This window comes from Aedes albopictus, chromosome 3, assembly GCF_035046485.1.
Source record: "Aedes albopictus strain Foshan chromosome 3, AalbF5, whole genome shotgun sequence".
Taxonomy (NCBI): Eukaryota; Metazoa; Arthropoda; class Insecta; order Diptera; family Culicidae; genus Aedes; species Aedes albopictus.
Window position 1 is genome coordinate 94,821,171 of NC_085138.1, and position 16,577 is coordinate 94,837,747.

General features: G+C 35.5%; 1 protein-coding gene across 2 annotated transcripts in view; it reads left to right on the top strand.

Moving 5' to 3' along the window:
• Positions 1-16,577, top strand: part of LOC109421311 (O-phosphoseryl-tRNA(Sec) selenium transferase) — a 144,541-nt gene that overhangs the window by 98,980 nt on the left and 28,984 nt on the right. The window contains exon 1 of one of the 2 annotated variants that reach the window (XM_062859205.1): positions 10,295-10,468. The exons of the other annotated variant lie outside the window; for it this stretch is intronic. The gene's annotated coding sequence lies outside the window, so the exon portion shown is untranslated. Of the gene's footprint in view, positions 1-10,294; positions 10,469-16,577 lie in introns of those variants that run through there. 2 annotated transcript variants of the gene reach the window in all.

Below are 16,577 nucleotides of genomic sequence, written 5' to 3' on the forward strand. Positions count from 1 at the left end.
GTGATCGCGTGAATGTCAGTATGCTCATTTTACCCTAATTCTTCACATATATTGAGTTTTGCATGAAAATAGCTATATAACTCACAAGAAATGGGTGGTATGTTGTGAAATATTTCTTTAGTGGATGATGATACAAGGAATCGATTAGAAGTAACTGTAGTATCCGCGAGAATGTAATTATGTTTATTTTACCATTATACTCCACACATATTGTGTTTTGTATGATATTAACTCTTTAACTCGCAAGAAATTTATGGGTGGTATGTAAGGAAGTGCTTATTTAAAGGATGAGGATACAACGAATACATTAAAAATGGTTGCAGTGATCGCGTGAATGCTGTTATGCTCATTTTACCCTAGTTCCCCACATATATTGCATTTTGCATGAAATTGGCTACATAACTCGTGCACGTGTTGTCCCGAGTGGTCAAGGCGAATTTGTCATCCGACTAAAAAGACGACTAAAACCTTCCCTGTTAAAACTACAACTCATCATTTTATTCAAATTTTAAACCTTATATATAATTACAATTTTTTTTGGTTATTTTTTTCTCCCCCCACTTAACTTAACTTAAGCGCCTAGCGTCACATTCTCCGCTCTCGCTCTCTTTACTAAAGTACCAACATTCTAGTACTTCGAAAAGCGCGAGAGAGAAAGCTCGCGTCTCTTACTTAGTATCTAATTGGAAGCGGCTAGAATGCTTCCTTATATGAGTCACATGTTTTATTATGTTATACTCCGGTAGTTATGCATTCTTTTTGGCTTACCGTATGCCAACTAGAACAGGTAGAGACCTGCTGAAGCAAACTAGGTCACCCGCTGACCAACTACCGCGTATGATTTGTTTATTTCGCTTTCGCGCATGTCACATATGATGATGCAATAATTTAAATGTACCGTATGTAGGTAGCTACCATCCTAGCTTGAGTCTTGCTCATGATGATGCAAATGATCAGTTAATGAAAGCAAATAACTAATGAATAATGAATGATTAATTAATCAATTAGGCTATGTTTGGTTCAATATCCCCTTCGTTAATTAGCTGTTTGATATCTTTAATTGAAGATACAAACGGTTAGCGTTGGTTATTATTATTCATGAATTTATAAAATGATATTGGTTATAAAATGAAATGAAATATGTATATCTTTGGAGACAATTCTTCTTAACAAAGTTGGTAGTATTTTATCCTCGACGCAATTTTCCTGATTAATTTATCGTAACCAATGTACTCCATTCATGTTGTATGATACGCTTGAGAGCATGTTGTCCTTCGCCTTCGCCTCATTGGTCATCCTCTCGTTCCTCAAGTTTCCATCACAGTTCTGCTTATCACGTTCACATACTTAAACTTGTCCAGTCAGATAGAATATCTTACGTTGGGTGTTAGGTATGGACTTCCTTCGTCGCGATATCAATGCTGCAATCGTTCCTCAGTTGGGTAAGATGTACTTCCGCTCTACTCGAAAAATGAGTTTTACTGTTACTCCATTCCTGCTGATCCATCGCGACTTTCCAGGTGTTGCCTTCTTCTGAGTATTTCCCGCTCATCTCTCGTTCACTTCTCCCAGTTGGTCATGAAAATTGAATTTTCTGATGCAAATATTGTTTTCTTGTTAAAAAAAACTTTTTGTTTCAAAATCGTTCGTGAAACAGGTTCGTGGTTTTTAATCGTAGAATGCTTTCCAAAAAAAATGATAGATCGAATGACCTACAGTGCAGAAAATTTCCGCTATGGTTTGAGAACTTCCTTAATTCTCTTTAAGCACATAATTTGGCTTCAATAAACGTCTTTTGACGATATGATTTTTTGAATAATGAATATTGTTTTGACTCGCTTTCCATATGTGCACCTTCTCGTGTGTGATGGTCTCGTTCTACCAAAGAATATCCAATACCCTCTACCTTCCGAAGACTGCTCTTTTATATGATCATGTAATTGACTGATATGTTGCTTGCCTCCGATCCCGCGGTATGCCGGTCGCGAATGATGATGTCTTCACTCAAGATATGATGATGTCTCTAGCTCTCAAGGTATGTGTTATGTCACTTTTAGCGGTAAAACCTAACTCTTTCTTTTCTTTATTGATCGCGTTTGTAATGTAAAAATATTTTCCCCTGATTATTCATCCCCATAGTAGTTATTGTCATTCATTATGACTCTCGCAAAAAGAAAGTGAAAATGAATTTTATGTGTCTACTAATCTCTTAAAGATTCAATCATTCTAGTTGGGATATTGACCCTTATCGATTATTGTTTCACTATTTTGAAATGCGTTTAAATTATGTTTGAGTTTCAAATATGTACAAAATGTACATTTGTAAAGAAATTTTGATTCAATTTCGAGTGGTATTCCCGATTTCCAAAAAATGAAATTCCAATGGAATGTAACATTTCTCGTCCAAAATAGAAATGCATCTTTTCCGTTAGAATTATACTTACACTTTTTCGGTTTTATCGGGCTTATCTGGATGGATACTCCCCCTTTTCCACAGCTTTTTCATGGGTGGTGTAGGATATCCATTGTCTAAGCCTGTAAGACAATTTCTTGCTTTCATCATTTTCTGTCTTCCAATCGTCTTTCCATGCTGTAGCTTCTCAATTCTCCAACTATGATTTAATCCTGTAATGAGACTTAGATCTTGTATTTAATACATTATTTATGTTTCAAATTTTCCATTAAGGAATACAGTACAAATTTTCACTCGTTTTTCAAAACGTTTAATTATTATTATAATTATTATTATTATTTTGACAGTATTAAAATAATCTGCTTATTTTTTTATTGACATAGTGTATTATGCTTGAATTACCCCATTTATTTTCTTTTTATGGTTATTGCCAGTATCCCCTTTTCGCACTGGGCTTACATGCCATTTTGTATTTGTTTTTGAATTTTGCTGCCGATTTCCCCAAACTTCCCTTATCGGTCTTACAAGTTTGAATTTCATTTGTGAACTGCATAGATAAATATCGTTCTTGAAAATTATTATTGTTTATCTTTTTTCCTTTATATTTAAAAGCTAATTCATTTGTTAAGTTTGTCGTGTGTGTATTGTCAGTGAGTTATACATTCTTTCGCATACATACAAATACATTCCGGGGTCGCGATCCCCTTGTCCAATCATACTCTCTTCAGCACTAGTGTTGGCAAGACTCAAAAGATTGTTATAAAAATAATATAATAATTTGTATTTACTTTTATTTATTCATTCAATTTTTTTTTTTTTTTTTTAATATTTTGCGTGGTTCTACATGAAATTTTTATGTATTCATTGAGTGTGAGTGATATTTCTTCATAAGTTAGTTTTTCATTAGTTTACCAACACTAAGCCGCACTCAAACATTTTATTGTCATTGTTTTGTAGTGTGTTGTGTCTGTTGTTTTGAATATGCATATGAATTTGTATATGGGCCCATGTTTCATTGTTTTCTCAGATATTCAATAATTTGTTTTAAAAATTATTCATCACATAATCTTTTAAGTCATATCGTTAACTTTCAATGTATAATGTATTTGTTTATAACAAAAATATGAAGGATCATTATGTCCTAGATAATGAACTTCCGTAGTTCACATTTTTCCACGTATGTCCAGCATTTAAATATTAGAATTTCATTGATTGTATAGATTTTATTTTCAATTTATCTCTTGCGTTGGCTTCATCCCCTCAAGTCTGTTTATCCCACATTTTGTAATTGGATCTTCCCAAAGAAATTATAGTTCCCAAAAAATATAGTATGCTTCCCATTTGTATATTACTATTCCCATTACCGTTGCTCGGTCTTATTTTGAAAGCCTCTGCTTGATTATAATTGAGATTTGTGAAAAAAAAAATATAAGTTTTATATTTCATTGCTTTTGCGCAATCTTTTTAATGTTTTCATTAATTTAAAACATACATTTAAATTCTTTAAGTTACTTATTAATCAAAAATTATATGTACACCAGTATATGCATATTTACTGCAATATAATTAAACTAGTATATAAAAACCGTTGAATATTCCCAAATTCTTTGTTATTATGGAAACTCTCATTTTATTATCTAGATATTTAGCTTAAATATTTGGGTAGGTCACTTAAACACTACTACAGTATCATGTTGTAGTATATTTAATTGTTAATTAAATAATAGCTTATCGAAGTATTGATTTAAATATTTAAAATATTATATTTTTTTTGTCTTATTCTAGCATAGATTATTTTTTTCTTAAAAGTAATCTGTTACTTACAGTGTTAATTCTTAATATACACTATTATTATTTTACCACGCTAAATTAAATTAATTGCAATTATTGTATATTAACTTAAAAATAGCATCAATCATAATCTAAAGAATATTATATAATGTACATAGGATTAAAAAATAATTTGGTTAATGGTCTTCATGGAAAATATATTGAATTGATTGAAAAAAAAAAATGTGAAACCGTATAGCTTGACCAACTTCTGTCAAAATAAAAGATATTTATGTATATATATATGTTCACGTTTATATTTCTTTAATCAGTTAGATATATTTTAAAACTTACATATTTACATACAGTTGTATCTGTTCATTAATCATTATACTTTCGAAGTCTGTTATTATGAACTTTTTCTAGTCTTTTTCCGTTTTTAACGATAGTTGTTTGTTCGCTAGGAAAGCTGACCACTTCATAAGGTCCTCTCCATAATGATTGCAATTTTTGGCCGGTACCTATAGGGTTGGCTTTCACAAGAACCATGTCACCCCACATTGGTTGCCATTCCTTTGATTGTTTGTCATAAATCTCCTTGCGTTTTTGTTTCGATACGAGCAAATTATCACGTGCTTTATCGTGAAAGTACTTTAGGGTAGATTTAAGTTCGCCGGCATAATCGGAATAGGTCAATTCCATATCTCTCATTCTGTAGATTGAGTTTGGAATTCTTGCGGCTCTGCCATACAATAATTCGAATGGAGTAAAGCCGGTAGAAGAATTGAGTGTAGTATTATATTGGAATGTAAAATGCGGAAGAAGTTGATCCCATGTTTGAGGATCTCCGCCAATGAATTGCCGTAAATATATTTTCAACTCTCTGTTAGATCTTTCTACAAGGTTTGCTTGTGGATGATAGGCAGTAGTTGTAATCTTTTTAATTTTCAAAATTTTACAAACATTTTTCATCAATTGGCTAACAAAGTTTGTACCATTATCAGTTACAAGTTCTTTTGGTGCTCCAAACTTGCAAATGAAACTATTCACAAATGTTTTGGCAACTGTTTGACTTTCCTGGTTTTCCATTGCAGCTACTGTTAGATATCTAGTCAAATCATCTTGTATTACCAATCCATATTTATTGCCGCTATTAGATTCGGGTAATACAACGATATCCATAAAAATCTTTTCAAAAGGTTCTGTGGACGTGGTCGTGATCTTCATTGGAATTTTATTTGCAGCACTAATTTTGTTCTTTTGGCACGAGTCACACTGTTTGACATAGTTTTCTATATCTCTGCGCATATTCTCCCATTTGAAAAGTGGATTTATGCGCTTTAGCATGCGTTTGCTTCCGACATGTCCACCTAGTGGGCTGTCATGAAATTCTTGTAGGACAGTTTCTCTTTCCTCTGGTGCTACCCACATTCGATCCTTCTCGGGAGCATACAATGTGAAAAGTTTATTGAACTTTTCTGCAATAAATCTCAAAACATCCATATATGGGGGTGTTTGAAGATTTCTAAATGATATGATTTGTACATTTTCCGCATCTTTCGCGTATTGAGGACTATTGGTAAATGCATCTACTAGTTCTTCGTATAAAACTTTAGTATCACTTTTAGATCTTTTGTTTCCATTTAAAATGATTCCCCATAACTTTTTATTTGGGATTGAAAATACATTCCCTTTCAAGTAATCTTTAAAACCATGTGGTAGGTCAACGAATTCACTTAATTCTTTATGTGCTGACCTGCTATTCAAAATCAAAAATGTTGCATCTATACTTTCCTCTGATATTATATTCCTTGAAAATGTAAGTCTTTTAATATCCAATTGATCGCTTAAAGCGTTCTTGAATTCATCGCTTGAAACAGTTTTGCATGGCCCCTTGTGTTCATCCATAGCAAAATCAATATTATCTAGCCCATCCATATGTGGGTTCCAGTTGGAGTTTTGCCTGGGGTTTGAATGTTTATTCACTACGTCTTTGGAAGAGTTAAATCGTTCAACATTTGTTCTCTTAGCATTTACTCTCTCCCTTTGCTTTTCATCATGCTGTTGTCGTTTTTGTTGTCTGGTTACGACAGCAACAACCTTAGAATCTTCGGGATCGTTTTCTGTATGAAGCCTGGATAAGAAATCAGCTACTACATTATCTTTCCCTTGTTTGTATCGAATATCGCATTCTAAACCTTGTAATTTTAACCTTAATCTTGTCAAAGTTGGCGAAGTCTCCTTGAGATGCCATAAAGAGATTAATGGCCTATGATCGGTATATACAATGAACTTTTGATTGTAAATGTAATGCCTAAAATAATTTACTGCCCATACGATTGCTAGTAATTCCTTTTCAATCGTATGATATTTCCGTTCAGCTCCAATTAGTCCCCTGCTTGCATAAGCAATTGGTTTGTCGATTGATTTTTCATTTGAGAGAACTGCTCCTATAGCATATTCGCTCGCATCAGTCGTAAGAACAAATGTATCTTTGTAATTTGGTCTCACTAATAAAGAGTCAGATGTTAAAAAACATTTCAATTTTTCAAATGTATGTTGACATTCTTCTGTCCAATTAAATTTCACGTTTTTCCTCAACAAATCGTTAAGAGGTTTTCGAATCTCAGCTATCCTTGGAATAAATTTTCCGTAAAAATTAACGGTTCCTAAAAATGACCGAACTTGTTTTACTGTTTTCGGTACAGGCATTTCTTTAATAGCTTTTATGTTGTCCATTAATGGACGAATTCCGTGTTTATCTACGGCATGTCCCAAAAACTTCAAATCTGTTTTCAAAATTTGGCATTTTGTAGGTTCAACTTTTAAGTTATGTCTACGAAGAGCCTCCAATACTTTTTTGAGATTTTCGTTGTGTTCCTCAATTGTACGGCCAAAGACAATAATATCGTCCAAATAAACGATAGCTTTTACATCTTTAATTTCGAACAACACTGTGTTCATTAACTTTTGGAAAGTTGATGGACTATTTCTGAGTCCCATAGGCATTCTTGTGAATTCAAAATGTCCTTTCGGGGTTGAAAATGCTGTTTTAGCAGCATCTTTCGGATTAATGGGTACTTGATAAAAACCTGATTTCAAATCAATTGTCGAGAAATATTGACTGTCCCCTAAACTGTCCAGAATGTCATTGATGAGGGGTATCGGATATACGAAGGGTTTAGTGACTAGATTCAAAGCTCTAAAGTCTACTACGATTCTATACTTTTTATTTCCTTCTGAATCTAAATCTTTCTTTGGTATACACAGAACCGGTGCATTCCAAGGACTTTTGCTGGGCTTTATAATCCCTTGTCTGTGCATTTCCTCAATTTCCGCATTAATTTGTTTCTTTGTGGATTCCGGAAATCTATATTGTCGTTTGTTAATTGGTACATTAGTTGTAGTCTCAATTTCATGTACTGCTGCATTTGTAATCGTTAGTTGATCTCCTTTCAGATAAAAGACATCGCTATAATGTGTCATAATTTCTTCCATTGCGTTAAAATTAGCTTTGTTTAAATGAGTTAAATTAATCGTTTCCACTAATTTTGTGAGACGGTTTTTACCTTCCATTTGTGGTTGACTTCTGTTATCTAATAAGCTGAGGTCTTGGTCTGAATCCAAATCTTCGAGGAAAACTTTATCAATATCCGTCGTTGTTTCTACGAGATATTTGTTAACATTATGATCTGAAGATTGCCCTTCTGCTTTCGCTTCCCAATTTGCGGAGTCGTCATTGAAATTTTTATCAGTAAAATTTGTTCTCTGATCATGTATTATATTAATGTTGTTTGCATTATCTCTTTTGTCTTCGACGTTGCATTTGTTATGTGGAAAATGTTTCGTATTTCCCATTGTGGTATCTTTAAAAATATTTGTTGCATTTCTTATGCTTTGTTGAGATTTATTCTGGAATGAAACACTATTTTCTGTAACCATCCTTGTGCGGTTATTATAATTGTTTTCATGCACCCTGTGTGCTAAATCTAATTTCCCATGTTGTTGGCTTACAGCATTGCTGTAGTTAACTGATTCGGTTTGACATTCTTTTTCTGACTTAATTAAACGTTTATCGATATTATATGTATTCATAGTATGAGGGGAGTTTTCATTCATATTTAATAATTTTGTACATTCATCAGTTTTTCTTAAAGCAATATATTTGAACCGTGGTCCAACATACAATGTGTTTTGCTTCAGAAAATCAGCTCCAATAATGCCTGGAACACATAAGTTCTTAATAATATAAAACTTAATATTATAATGAGAGTTTCCTATTTTAAGTTTAACTAACGTTGATCCAATCGATCGTGTTTGGGAATTAGCAAATCCCCGAAGTATCTCCTTATCATTATAGTTGATGTGTTCTATTCCGATTCTAACAGCAGTATCCCACCTTAATAAGTTGAAGCATGACCCAGAATCAAGTAAATATTTTATCACTGTTTTCGGCTTTGCAACAGATGCAATATTTAGTAAAAATAAATTGTTGCCTGAATGTTCGATGTACAATCTTTCATGGGCCGGCATACAATTTTTAATTCCATTTACAATGCTTACTGGTAGTTCTTGAAAACTATTCTTCTCAAAATTTGCATTCCGAAATACATTCTGTTTTCCATTGATGTTATTAGTTTGGTTGCGCTCTCTGTAATAATTTGTGCGGGGTGTTCGCACAACATGTACGAACCCCCTGGAATCACGTTTTTTGAGTATGTTATCTTATTATGCGGACTTTGAACATAGCCATTAGAATACCTGTTATTTCGCAAACGGAGGTTTTGTACTGGTAGAAATTTATTTTGGTTGTCATTGATTTTGTTATTTTTCTTCGTTTCTAACAACTCTAAAGTTGTTACTCTTGCAAAGATTTCATCGATTTCATTTCCATCATCGATCTCTTTTTTAAGCCAAGTTAGTAATTCTGGAAGTGTTTTTTCTCTTTGCGATTTTCCAGCATTAGCTAAACTTCGATCGCGTAATCCTCCTAAGAAATGTTTGCGTAACGAATTCGTCGCATATCTTCCCTGGTTAGCTACCCACTTGTGTAAATCTTCTACTCTGATGCTGTAATCATCGAACGATTCATTTTCCTTTTGTAGTAAGGTTTCAATTTCCTTCATAAGAGTGGCGGCACTCTTTTCGAATTTAAACTCATCCTCTAGATTGCGTTTTACTTCGGGCCAAGTATTTGCGTCAATTTTTGAAAGCAACTTTAGCGCTTTGCCTGTTAATTTCAAATAAACCACATTCAGAAGCGGAGTATGATCTTCTCCTTCCAACTGTTCTGCAAACAACTCAATTTGTCTAATAAAAACATCCAATTCATCTGGATTCCCATCAAATTGTGGAATACATTGAAGGGCTGTTATCTGCGAAAACGCTGCCATTTTTTTATTTTCAAATTATCAGTACCGTAAAAAAATGTATTCTTGAATAGACAATGATTTTTGATAGCTGAATTCACTGAGTTTTTCACTCAGTACTTCAAAGACTCACCTTCATATGTAGAATTTTGTAAAAACCCATGTTTTGATATTTAATAAATCTGATATGTTCCACACTGCTTCTTCCATCATGTTCATACTCCTAAGATTTCAATCTGTGACTAATATTTTAGATTCGATGTGTTTTTCAGGGCACTATCACCCCAAAATGAAAATGTGATTCTCGCTCATATGCAAAATTGTTGGTCATCCAAACATTTAAAATTATCGGATCCTCCAGTTGCAATTGATAATTGATACCCCATTACTTGTTTTTTTTTTTTTTAAATTGAACTGAGAAAAATTCGGTTTCATGGAAAAATAATGAGGAAATTCGCTGAAAAACTATCAAAGTTACCCGTTTTATGGTACAACAAAAAAATCAGATGAAATAACTGTTGGTCAGAAACTATTGACTATAAAAAAACATATTCAGCTATACATTTTGTATTGTGTAGAATTGCCATTATTCGCACATTTTGAAACCCTGCTTTAATTTTATTGCCTTCTCTCCACCGTTCCGATAACTTTCAATCGCGAGCGAGCGGCGTCCAAACTGCCCTTTCAGCAAAATGATGTGTGCTGTGCTTTCTGTCCGGCAGTACCATCTAGTGTTAGTAGTGTGTAAGTGATATGCGACGTGGTGGAGTAGCCACCCACGTAAAGAGAAGTATCATTCTATACATAAAATTTATTTGAATTATAATTGATTGTTTGTTTTAGGTTGATGCTTTTAATGTAGGAGTTTAACCACTTGCAGTCCTGCATGGAGGACTGAAAATGAAAATAAAGTAAGGTAAGCAATGGTATTTTACTTGAGAACAAACATTGTTACATTGAGAACTTTACATTGTACATTGCCAAATTGAACCAAGTGTTATTTTGATTTTTTTTTTAAATTGAAACGAAGTTTTTGTGTGAGAAGATTAAGGCCCTGTTTTAGTGACTTTTCATGATGATCTTTTGTGAAAAATTGTATTTTTTTTTAACATGAAATTATGTATTTTTTTTTATAACAAATCAATTTAGATATTCTTTTTCAATGTACATTAGAAATACAGGATTATAACAAATTTCCAAGGGTCTTTTCGTAATGGAATTTTACTTGATTGCTTTTAAGCATACAGTCTTCGTGCCTGTCACACATTGTTATACCAATGTAAAAATGGTCATTGGCGACGAAAATTTTCAGTTAAATAACTGTGGAAATGCTCATTGAGAGGCTGGCTCTGTTCCAGCTGGGACGTTACGATATGGAGAATGTGAGAAGAATTGTAATATTTGCATAAAAATTGATATTCATGTGTACTAAAATTTGCTATAAAATAATGCCCCTGAATTTGGTCTCCCCGCAGGACAGCTATAGCACTTTTATCATGTTTGGCTAGTTCACCATTTCTCATTATATTACACCACACATTTTTGACCAAACCGGTTTTTCCAACAAACCGCCAGGTGCCTATTCATTTGAGATATCGAAAATTCGTTTGATACTATATAGGAAAAGTATTGGGAAAAGAAAAATAGTTTTACTTACATTATCCTTAATAGTTGTGTCGGGATGGTCCTCATTGCTGATCTGCTTCCGATGTCCTTCATGATTCGTTTTGATCGCAGATTAGCTCTTCAAAAGCTCCTCACTATCGTGTTGTCTCTTGCTGAATGAGGTGATCAGGCGCTGCCCCGTAGCTTCACACTTAAACTGCGCACGGTTCAGCTATTCTCCTCAAGCGAATGATTTGCACTGTTTCTTTATTCAACACGCCATCCTGTTAAGTTAGTGCTTCGCACAACATTTAAACGTTGAAATAAATCAAAGATCGGCTTCACACCTAAACTGCACACGGTTCAAGAGTTTTGTTCCAGTAAATGATTCGCACTGTTGTTTCTTCTTTAATAGGTTTTCGCGCAACACTTAAACGTTTTCTTCAGTAGTAACCAGTTGGGTCCAGGATCTTCCATAGCTTTTCTTCTTTAGCACTTTACAATTTTCACCACCAGTCAGAAATTGGCGTCCCTGCACTATTTTTTTCCCGCTTTTCCGCTGTCACCACATGCACGTGTTGTCCCGAGTGGCCAAGGCGAATTTGTCATCCGACTAAAAAGACGACTAAAACCTTCCCTGTTAAAACTACAACTCATCATTTTATTCAAATTTTAAACCTTATATATAATTACAATTTTTTTTGGTTATTTTTTTCTCCCCCCACTTAACTTAACTTAAGCGCCTAGCGTCACATTCTCCGCTCTCGCTCTCTTTACTAAAGTACCAACATTCTAGTACTTCGAAAAGCGCGAGAGAGAAAGCTCGCGTCTCTTACTTAGTATCTAATTGGAAGCGGCTAGAATGCTTCCTTATATGAGTCACATGTTTTATTATGTTATACTCCGGTAGTTATGCATTCTTTTTGGCTTACCGTATGCCAACTAGAACAGGTAGAGACCTGCTGAAGCAAACTAGGTCACCCGCTGACCAACTACCGCGTATGATTTGTTTATTTCGCTTTCGCGCATGTCACATATGATGATGCAATAATTTAAATGTACCGTATGTAGGTAGCTACCATCCTAGCTTGAGTCTTGCTCATGATGATGCAAATGATCAGTTAATGAAAGCAAATAACTAATGAATAATGAATGATTAATTAATCAATTAGGCTATGTTTGGTTCACTCGCAAGAAACTTATGGGTGGTATGCTGTGAAGGAGTTTTTTAGAGAGTTATGATGTAAAGAATCGATTAGAAATTAATGCAGTGACCGCGTGATTGTTATTTTGGTTATCCTACCCTAATTACCCACATATATTGAGTTTTGTATGGTATAAGCTCCATAACTCACAAGAAATTAATGGATACCATAATTACATTAACGCGGTCACTGTAATCACTTTTTATCGGTTCCTTGTATCATAATCCTTCTTGGTATACCACTCATAATTTTCTTGTGAGTTATGAAGCTAATTTCATACAAAACTCAATATATGTGGAGAATCAGGGTTTAATGAGCATAATTACATTCACGCGGTCACTGCAATCATTTTCAATCGCTCCCGTGTATCATAATCCACTAAAAAACACTTCCCTGCATACCACCCATAATTTTCTTGTGAATTACGGAGCAAAACTCAATATATATGGGGAATTAGGGTAAAATGAGCATAACTACATTCGCGCGGACACTGTAATGACTTCTATTCCTTGTATCATCATCCACTGAAGAAACCCTTCATAGCATACCACTCATAATTTCCTTGCGAGTTAAGAAACAAATTTGATGCAAAACTCAATATATGTGAGGAATTGGGGTAAAACGAGCATAATTACATTCGAGCAGTTACTGCAATCACTTCTCATCTATTTCTTGTATCATCATCCACTGAAGAAACCCTTCTTAGCATACCACCCATAAGTTTCTTATCAGTTATAGAACTAATTTCATACAAATCTCAATATATGTGGAGAACTAGGGTAAAATGAGCATAATAACATTCAGGCGGTCACTGCAATCATTTTAATCTATTCCTTGTATCATAATCCACTAGAGCAAGCCTTCTCAGCATACCACTCATAATTTCCTTGCGAGTTATGGAGCTAACTTCATACAAAACTCAATACTCAATATATATGGGGAATTAGGGTAAAATAAGCATAATTACATAAGCGCGGTCACTACAATCACTTCTTATCGATTCCTTGTATCATAACATACTAAAGAAACCTTGCTTAGCATACAACTTAAAATTTTCTTGAGAGTTATGGAGCTAATTTCATACAAAACTCAATATATGTGGGGAATAAGGACAAAATGAGCATAGATACATTCGCGCGGTCACTGCAATCACTTCTAATCGATTCCTTGTATCATAATCCCCTAAAGAAACCTTGCTTAGCATACCACTCATAATTTCCTTGCGAGTTATGGAACTTATTTCATACAAAACTCAAAATATGTGGGGAATTAGGGTAAAATAAGCATAAATACATACATGCGGTCACTGCAATCTCTTTAAATCGATTCTCTACATCTTAATCCTTCCGAAAATTCCTTCAAGGCAAATCGCATTCATGTTTCATAAGTGATTTAGAGTTAGTTCCATATAAATGTCTATAAAAGTTGGGGAATTAGGACAAAATGAGCAGGATAATGATCCGTGCGGTCTGTTTAAACAATTTTACGCCTAAAACCGTTTTGTTCATTAGATAAGCCGGATGCGTTCGTGAGATACAGAATTTAGTGTAGGTTTGCACTGTTTTTTTTTTTCCACTGTGCGTCGGTCTGAATTCCTCCTCCTGGCCTACCTGAGCGTTTAGGTCTCCTATGATGATCTTGACGTAGGTGTTTGGGCAACGGTCGTACTCGCGTTCGAGCTGCGTGCAAAATGCGTCTTTGTCATCATCAGTGCTTCCGGAGTAAGGGCTGTGCACGTTGATTATGCTGAAGTTGAAGAATCGACCCATGGTCCTCAACCTGCACATTCTTTCGTCGATCAGCCACCAACCGGTCACGCGCCTCTGCATGTCGCCCATCACTATAAAAGCTGTTCCCAGCTCACGTGTGTTGCCGCAACTCTGGTAGATGGTAAGATTACATTCGCGCCATAGATCCTGTCCAACACACCTCCTGCAGCGCTACCCGAGCAGGAGAAAATAGCTGAAGAATAACAAACTCAGGTATGGAAAAACGAATACCTACAACCTGAATGAGGTATTGAGAAGCCCTGCATAAGAGGTAAAATACCTAAAATAATAACTGATGGGTTTCCTGTGCATAACACGCAAATAATGACTTATGGTAATACCTAAATAATAATCGGCGATTTTTCTATACAAATAGTTATTTTCCATAATTGAATAATACCTCAATCAGTCCTCAAAACCAGAATAATAACTCGTTGAGGTATTCTATCAATACCTACAAAATACCAAAATAAGTTATTTTCAATACCTGGACAACCGACCAATACCTGGTTTTGGTATGATACCTGACTTTGGTATGCTCCAGTTATGTGTCAGTTATTCATTCCTCCTCGGGTACGATTCCGAACCTGCGATCCTTCAGTACATCGGTAAGTATGCGGGTGCTCCCGATGAAGTTGAGAGATCGGCAGTTCCACGTACCGAGCTTCCAACCGCAACTCCCTTTTCGAAGCTGTGGTCGTCGCCATTGGTACCGGTTCGCATTATTTTCTTGTTGACTTTTCGGCGCTTGTCTTTTTACAACTGGCTCGTAGGGCCTGACACAAAACCACGACGCCAGAGAGCTGGGCCTACCATCCCGGAAGCTACGAGTTTTGCGTTGGCTTTTACGCTAAATAACAAGGTTCAAGCACCAGCCTTCGCCGAGGGTGGTATTTTTTAAATAGGCACCTAGGAGATAATATTTTACCTGAGCTTCCGGGATTCCTTCAGGCAAGGATGGGAACACTCACTTGCAAAGAGTTACATTCACTTGCTGTTTTCTCAGCTCAGAAGCTAGCAATCAAAAAACGATGTATGGACAAATTTCGCCTTGTGGTTTTGTCTAAAAGTTTGCCGAATAGAGTGGGGGTCGCACACGCATACCGAAGTCGTGAGGGAGCTGCGAAGGCAACTCTCCACGAGGTGAATGTAAATTACACTCACCTCGTGGAGAGTCGCTTTTACAGCTCTCTCACAGCTTTAGTATGCGCGTGCGACCCTTACTCTATTCGGCAAACTTTTAGATAAAACCACAAGGCAAAAGTCGTCCATACACCATTTCTTGATTGCAAGCTTCTGAGCTGAGAAAACAGCAAGTGAGTGTAACTCTTTGCAAGTGAGTGTTCCCATCCCTGCCTTCAGGAACTGCTACAGAGATTCCTCAAAAAGTTCTTCCACGAACTCTTCTTAGAATTCCTTCAGGATTTTTCCAAGGACCCCATCTGCAATTTCCTCTGGAATTATCCCTGGGATTCCTCCACGAATTTCTTCTAAGATTGCTCCAGGAATTATTCCAGGAATTCCTTCAGAAATGCTTCTAGATAATCTTCCAGATATTCCTCCAGGAATTCGTCTAGAGACTCCTCCATGAATGTTTCTATAGATTCCCCCGGTAATCCCTACAGGCATTCCTCTAGGATATCCTCCAGGGATTCCTCCATGGATTCCTCCAAGAATTTCTGCAGGGCATAACTTGGGAATTTCTTCTGTGTTTTTTTTTTCTGGAACAACTTATTTTTAAGCCAGGCATTCTTCTAGGGATTCCTCCTTGGACTCTTGCAGAGATTCCTCCAGGAACTGCTTCAGGGACTCCTCCAGGAGTTTCCACTGAGAATTCTTCAAGGAACTTCTTCAGGGATTTTTCCAGGGATTTCTCCACGAATTTCTCCAAGGATTCCCCCAGAAATTCCCCCATGGATTCCTTCAGAAATTCCTTAGAGGATTTCTACAGGAATTTCACCAGAAATTCCTCTAGAAATTCCTCCAGGAATTTCTCAGGGGATTTTTCAGAAGTTTCTCACAGAGTTTCTCTAGAGATTCCCTCAGAAATTCATCCAGAAATTGTTGCAAGCATTCCTCCAAAGATTCCTCCAGCAATTCCCAAAGGAACTCCTCCAAAAAATTCTCCAGTAGTTACCCCAAGATTTTATTCAGGAATTCCTTAAGCAGTTTCTCTAGAAATTTATCTAGGAATTGCTCCTGGACATCCTTCAGCAATTATGTCAGCGATTTCTCCAGGAATTTTTCCATAAAATCTTCTGGGATTATTTTTTTTGATAATTTATGAATTCTTGTAGGAAATTCTCCAGGAATACTTTCAGGATTTTTTTAGCGATTCCTCCAGGAAGTTCTCCAAGAATGTTACCTGATATTCCTTCATTAATTGCTTCAAGGTTTCCTCCAGGAATTCCTCCAGAAAATACCACAGAATTTTTTTTTTTTTTCA